The 7,854-nt window shown below is 33.0% G+C and overlaps 1 pseudogene; it reads left to right on the forward strand.

Annotated features, from left to right (window-relative positions):
* The first annotated feature begins 7,214 nt into the window (after nucleotides 1-7,214).
* Nucleotides 7,215-7,528, forward strand: LOC111152954 (annotated as a pseudogene).
* The last annotated feature ends 326 nt before the right edge of the window (nucleotides 7,529-7,854 follow it).

Below are 7,854 nucleotides of genomic sequence, written 5' to 3' on the forward strand. Positions count from 1 at the left end.
TTGAGCAATTAAGGTGTACAGGAGTTTCTGGTAATGACACTTTAAATTAATTTGTACATTCTGTGATAGATAAATTAATAATGACATTTTCCTGGACAACTAAAGAGTGACCTCTTACCAGAACTTTTATGTGGTGTTGTCATATATTATTGGAAGCTAAGACAATGAAAATAATTAATTTTCCTATCTTTGTCTTTCACAAAAGCAGTTCTGCTTCTGCCAAATTAGCAACTTTTGAGTAACTTTCAAGTCCTAAAATTTAAGCTGCAGTAATCTTTTCTATACTTGCATTTCAAGATGACTTGTACTAAAAAAAAGTGTAGAAATGCATGTCACCTTCAGGGGCACAATGGTAATCTTGTTTATCCCTATTTTACAGAACTTCTTATATGTAAGACTGAATTTAAATATTTGTAGAAGAAAAATAATAAAGTACTTTCAGCAGCTTTCTACAAATGTAACTTTTTTATCTTCAGATAAAATGACTACTCTCTTCTCATAGCATTGCCAAGTCAGATGGTTATTTAGAGGGAAGAAATATCATGATTAAATATTTACTTATTTACCCAATGTATATGAGGTACCTAATAGATAATTTTAATCACTGCTATATCCTTTTTTTTTTTCCCCTATTGGCCCTTTGGATAACTAAAAATATTAACTTTGGTTAACATTTTAAAAAGTTGAACTTCTGATCTAACTGACTCTTTCTTCAGTGCTTCCATCTCACTTAGAGGCAGCCCTTTCCTTCCCAGTGTCAGACTAAAAACATTGGAGTCATCTTTGACTCCTTCTCTACTCATGTCGGTCATCTAAAGTATCAGCCAATCCTGTTGGCTCTAATGAGAATATAATCTAATATTATACCACCTCTTACTACCTGGAGAAAACACTTGTGACAGTCACACATAAGATATGAGCTGACTGAAATACTGACATTTTATCAGAAGCTTAAAGAACAGTTCATCATATGCCAACAGTATAATAACAGTGGATTTTTGCTCAAAGTGCTACAGGGGCAGACCACAAATAAAAAACAGAATGCTTCTGATAGGCTCATCAGTAGACTGGTTACAGCTGAGGAAAGAATTAGCAAATTTGAGAATATGTCAATAGAAAATTCTTTAACTGAAATGCAGAGAGATAAAAAAAAAAAAAAAAAAAAAAGAACAAAATATCCAGGAACTGCAGGTCAGTTTTGATAAATATAACATATATGGATGTGAAATACCAGAAGATAAAGAAAGAAAATGAAGCATAAATATCTGGAGTAAAATGGCTATAAATTTTGTAAAAGTAATGGCAGAAACCATTTACAGATGCAGGAAACTCAACAATTACCAAGTAGGATAAACATTAAAGAATCTACATGTAGGAATGTCATATTCAAACTGCAAAAAACTAAAAGCAGAGGGATAATATTGAAAGAATTCAGAGGGAAAAAAACAAAAAGGAAACAATAAAAACAAAACATCTTTCCTGTAGAGAAGCAAGGATAAGAATTGCATCAGACTGTTTATCAGAAATCTTGCAAGAGGGTGGAGTAAAATATTTAAAGTACTGAAAGAGAGAAGTCTAGAATTCTATATGCATCAGAATTTCCCTTCAGGAGTGGTAGAGAAATAAAGATGTTGTAGGACAAATAATCTGAAAGAATTTGTATCACCAGTAGACCTTACCTGAAATGAACATTAAAAGAAATACATCTGGGAGAAAAGGATGACAAAAGTAAGTATTATGGGATGAATATTTGTGTTCCATCCAAATTCATATGTGAAGCTCTAATCCTCAATCTTATAGCATATGGAATTGGGCACTTTGGTAGGTAATTAGGTTTAGATATCCTCATAAATGTATTTCCTTCAAGATGGCATTAGTGCCCTTTTAAGAAGAAGACAACATGTGAAATCTTTCTCTCCATTAGCATGCATCAAAAAAAGGCCATGTGAGCACACAGGAAGAAGATGATTATACTGGCACCTTAATCTTTGACTTCTTGGCTTCTGGAGTTGTGAAAAATGCATTTCTTTTTAAATCACGCAGTCTATGGTATTTTGTTATAGCAGCCCAGGCAGACTAGGATGATCAGAAACTCAGAACTGAAAGAAAATAAGAGTGTTGGAGAAGAAATAAATGAAAGTAAATAAAGTCTTTTCTTGATGTTAATTGATCTAATTGATAACTTATTCAAGTAATATTAGTAACAATGCATTGGGTGATAATAGCTCTGCATAGGTGAAATGAGTAACAGTGATGTTATAAAGGATGTGAAGGAAGAAGAGGGAGCACTCTTATTTTTTTTTTTAAAGATTTTATTTATTTGGCCAAGAGAGAGACAGCAAGAGAGGGAACACAAGCAGGGGGAATGGGAGAGGAAGAAGCAAGAAGCAGCCTTCTCACATGAGCAGGGAGCCTGATGCAGGGCTCAATCCCAGGATCCTGAGTTCAAGACCTGAGATGAGGGCAGACACTTAATGACTGAGCCACCTGGGAGCACTCTGAAGACAACTGTGCTACCAGTGAAGCTGAATGGAGCTATTTGAGAGTGGGTTCGTTAAAAATACATATTGCAAACTTTTTAAAAGAGGCATATTTGACATTTTAAGAGAAGAGGGAAATAGAATCATGTAAAACGATATAAAAACTTAACTTTAAACCAAAGAAGGCAGCAAAAAAAGAGAGATGAAAGTAACAGTGCAATGAAATGAAAATAGTTACAAGCAAAATAGATATTATGATAATAGATGGCATAACCATATCAGTAACCGCATTAAATGTGAATGGTCTAGACATATCAACAAAAACCACAGAGTATCAGTGGTGGCCAGCAAAGCAGACTGAAACTTTTGCAGATAAATCTTTTGGGGAAATTCTTAGGCCCAGCTTTTCAATGACCTCTTAGTTTCTGAGCGTTCTTTGATTCTTGTCTTCTGGTCTTTTGTTGATTTTGTCATTCCCTCAGTGATGTGATTCCAATTCACTCTCCTTTTGTTTATTTAACCTGAGGTCTATTTCTGTATCTTCCATGACAATTCCTATCTGAAATAATATTTGTAACTACCCTGGTCTGTGATAAACATAAGTTGACACATTAGAAAAAGAAAAAGAAAAACAAATGTATGTGATAAAATTTTTCCCATAAATAAAATTCTGAATTTAACAATGCATGTAAAGACATGCTTTATTTTGATCGTGTCTCTGAAATATGGTGTCATATTTGGAGAACAAATTTACTTTAGCACAAACAATTGTTTGTTAATCCAACTTGATCCTTCAGCTATATTGGTAATTTTTTTTTCTTTAAGATTACAGTAAAACTCACTTTCATGGTGGTAGAAGATGTTGCTAATGAGAATGAAAGTTAGATGGGAAAAAGAAAATAAACTGCTTTAAGAAATGAGGTAAGCAATTAACCTGTAAAAATGGTAGCAACAAATTCACAAAAACATTTACTGTTGAGATCTAATCATTAACTATTCATTAAATGAGGTCAGCAAAACAACTTGAAAACTCTCTCACAGAAAGCAACAAAATCATGCAATAAATTAAAATACAAGGAGACAAACCATTAAGAGACTCTTAATCCCAGGAAACAAATTGAGGATTGCTGGAGGTAGGTGAGTAGGGATAGGGTGGCTGGGTGACGGACATTGGGGAGGGTATGTACTATGGTGAGTGCTGTGAATTGTGGAAGACTGATGATTCACAGACCTGTACTCCTGAAGCAAATAATACATTATATGGTAATAAAAAATAAAAAATTCATAAAAATTTAAAAATAAAATATTAAAATACAAATCAAGGCAATATAAATAATATAAAACATTGGACAACAGGACTTCTGGAAAGACATACTTAATAAAATGATGTTAATAAGACTTGTTCATTTTAATCACAGATATGTTGCTGTCCATGGTTTAGACTAAGACAAGCGTAAATATTGGTAAATTGAATGTGTTATGGTTAAACATACTGAAACTTTAAAATAATTATAATTTGATAGGTTTTCAGTTTGTTGAAACTATTGGCCATTTGAAGCAAGTTAACACATCCTTTTTCTCATTAAGATCTTGTTGACCCATGTTCACAGCTTAGTACAAAGCAGGCATTTGAATCAATTTGACTGATTGTTGTTGTTACACAAGTAAGGACATAATTTTATAGCAGCTTTTATTCTTGACTTATAATCAAAGCAAAAGTTCACTTTAAAGACTATGGGGCAACAGTTTTGTTCGCTAATTAAAATTCTAGCCTTACAAGTTTATAGACTTTAAATGAAGCTATTTACATTCATAAAGAAGGATATTTTTTTCTGAACCAAATTCGCATTAGTGCAACCAAGGGAGGGTTAACTCAACACAGACATTTGAGGGTGTTCAGAAAATTGTTAATATTGCTCTTCTTTAAAATTATCTTAAAGGGATCAGATTGCAGGAAGCAATATATATATATATATAATTATATATTATATATTTTATATATATGTGTGTGTGTATATATACATATATATATGTATATATATATATACATACATACACATAGTAGATATAAAGTAAACAGGAGCAGTGGAAGGAGTAAATGGAGGCAGAGTCCCAAGTCCTTGAGGGGGATTGACAGAGATGTGAGCTGGAGGCAAAGATGGTGATAAGGAAGTCACAAATTAAAAGTCCCAGGGGCACAACATCCTGACCTTATGGCTTCAAGACCTAGGGGCTGACAGATCAAGAGCCACAGGTAGCAATAAGCACTCTACTCTCCCACCTCTGCTCCAGGGTAAATCCTAGATTCATTATAATGCATTTCCATTGCAGGTATACTCCCCCCTCCTTGGAGAAAACCTGCCAGGGTCAAAAACTCCCACTTTTAACCTGTGGGAGGAAGTTTCCAAAGGAGTAGGAGCAGCCTCTCTTAGAGAGGACCTCATGGTACCTCCCAGCTCCTCCCAGCCCAGAGAGAGGCAACAAATACCAATCTCAGAACAACCTATGGACAGGGTCCATCTCCCAGAACCTTCCTGCTTCCCCACCATCAAGATTGTACTTTGCTTTAATAAACTGCTTCTGTTTGCTACTTTCCTTCTGGCTGTCTTTATTCAAGGGTGGATCATCACGTAAATCTTTTGTGGGGAATCCAAAGATGGAGATCTCCATTCACACAATGCAGACTCTTCTACCAGTAGCAGTAATACATTGTCCTGGAGAACCTGAGTTCTTGAGAACTGCTCTTTCTTTGATAATTTAATTTAATATTGGTGCACTATATAGTAAGAGTTAAATGACCTTGACATATTAATACAATTTATACATGATTTAATTAAAATAGTAAATATGAGCTATTTAGCAAAACTTATGTGAAGAGACAATTTTAAAAGATATATTTCTACTTTAATACAGACATTGAATTGGGTGTTTCTTTATTTCCAGAGAATAATCTAAGTGCTTATCATTCAATGACTGTAATTTTCATTTATAGCTATAATACAGAAAGCACATCACATAAAGCTCAAGGCTCCTAGGCTTTTGTGCACAAAAAGAATAGAGTATTTAGAGCATTATTCAATTATTGCCAGCCCTTTTTTCATTTCCTAAGAGTTCTGAACAAATTAGAGTGTTGGACAAATTTATAGTCTTTGACTTTCTTTCCACGTTAAAAATGGCTTGGACATTTAATAAGTTATTGTGTTCTACAATTCTAATTATTTTCTATAGTGATTTTTTGTAATAATATGATGCTATAGATTTACATAGATTATAATATCACATAATATATAGTAATATAAATTATAATATATAATACATATATAACAAATATTTAATATATATTATGTATAATAATATAAAACATAATAATATTATATATAGATAATCACACACAAATCAGAGACTACAAAGTTCATTTTCCTTTTACTTCCTTGCCTTAATTTTATTTTGACATTTAAATATATTTTTATATTGTCCACTATTCATTTTGTATTTTGCTTTAACATTTACTCATAACTTTCATTTCTTTCACTATTTGGTTAACATTTGGTTAACATTCGGGCATTAAGCCACCTTAGTACAATCACTCAATTTATACTATATATAAACCAAGTTTTGTTTTACCTGAATAAATTTGACAACAACTGATAAATATCATAAAGTTACCTCCCCAGTTAGCTTTTTGGTGGGAGTTACCTCAGAATTTTTTCTGTTTTTTCTTTCATCTTTGATCTTTCCAGAGGCTATGAAAATTCATACTTCATTAATCTGGTATAAATTAGGGAAGAAAGCATTCCATCTGTATGGATTTTCTAGTTCTTCAATTTTAATAGTGTATGTATTTTCTGAATTATGAAATATTTCCAATCTTCAACTATAACTTAAAAGTTTATTGCCTACCTAGCTCAATTACAAACTTTGTATTTTAGTTTTGAAAGCAGTTTCAGTGAACTTCTGTGAGGAATGCAGAGAGAGAAAGTTACTTCGAAAATAACTGTTAGAAACTTTTTTTGGTGTGTTATTTATTCAATATAAAATTGCATTTATTAAAAATTTATTTAATAATAATATTCTAGCCCTGCTATGAAGAGAACTTACAAAGAAGCAACTCTTTTAGGAAAGCATTCATTAATGGTGTTAAAAAAAAAAAAAAGACTATTTCTTCTGTTATTCATTAGTTCCTCCTGCAATTCACTACTAGGAAGGTATAAAAATGGCTACTTTTTCAGGAGGATCCCATTTTCTGCAAATTTTAGAGTGAATAGAAAAGAAGAAAAGAAAGAAGGGAAGTGAGGGAAAGAAGGAGGGAGGGCAGGCAGGAGGGAGGAAAGAAGAAAGGACAAAGGAAGGAAGGAAGGATAGAAGGAAGGAAGGAGAGAAGGCAGGAAGTGAAGGACAGTAAGAGAAGGAGCTTATGCTGGAAAATTTTTGGAAAATTCTGGGTCATTTATCTATGTTGAAATTTAACAATGTCTGACTTTTTCAGAAAGATCTGAGATGAAAGGAAACTGTCATTTTTTTATTTAATTCCATGTATTTTTTGAACAAAAGGCAACTGTTTCTTTTTGTTTAATTCCACAGAGCTTTTGTGTGATCCACCAGTAAAAAGGAGTGACAAAAACAAAGGCTTGCAAACCAGTGGAAGCAGGAGAAACAAAATGTAAGTAAGCAATAGAAAGAGGATCAATTAGGAGAAGGAGTTGGCAGTGTTAGCTTGGGTCTAGAAGATGATGAACCATTACAAGATGGACAGGGATGATAACTGGGCCTCTAAAAACAATTTATGAAAACCAAATATACAGTCTTAAGATAGAATGTGGATTTAAATACCCAGAAGCATCCCCCTTTGTAAGATTTGTAACAAAAATTAATATGAATGGAGTTAATGTTCTAATAGAGTGGTGGACCCAAGAGTCATATCAGTGCTAGCAAAATGGCAGAATTCATATAGCATCAAAGTTGTCCTGTAAAAGCTCCAGTGTCTAATGATGTCTAAAGAAAACATGAAACTCTCTCAGCCACCTGAAGGACAGTGTTACAATAATTAATCAAAAAGAGAAACCACACCCCCCCCCGTTTGATTTAAGCATTTTCCACAGTAGTACGTTTTCTAAATATATCTTGTAGAACTCAATGTCATGGAAAGGAAGATCTCATTCAAAGGCAATTTATCTTAACATACTGCAAATGATACTAATTTTTTGTCCATTTGATATGCCTAGGCTGTGCAATAACAATAAAAAAAATAAGCAATAAGAGTAAGATCAATATAATTATATTACATGTTAGAAGCTGAGAAATGTCATGCAAAAAAAAAAAAAGAAGTAAAGTAAAATAAATAAGGAGAGAAGGCAGGAAGGGAAAACTACTTAGT

This window comes from Enhydra lutris, unplaced genomic scaffold (genome assembly GCF_002288905.1).
Source record: "Enhydra lutris kenyoni isolate GAN:26980312 unplaced genomic scaffold, ASM228890v2 scaffoldscaffold3, whole genome shotgun sequence".
Taxonomy (NCBI): Eukaryota; Metazoa; Chordata; class Mammalia; order Carnivora; family Mustelidae; genus Enhydra; species Enhydra lutris.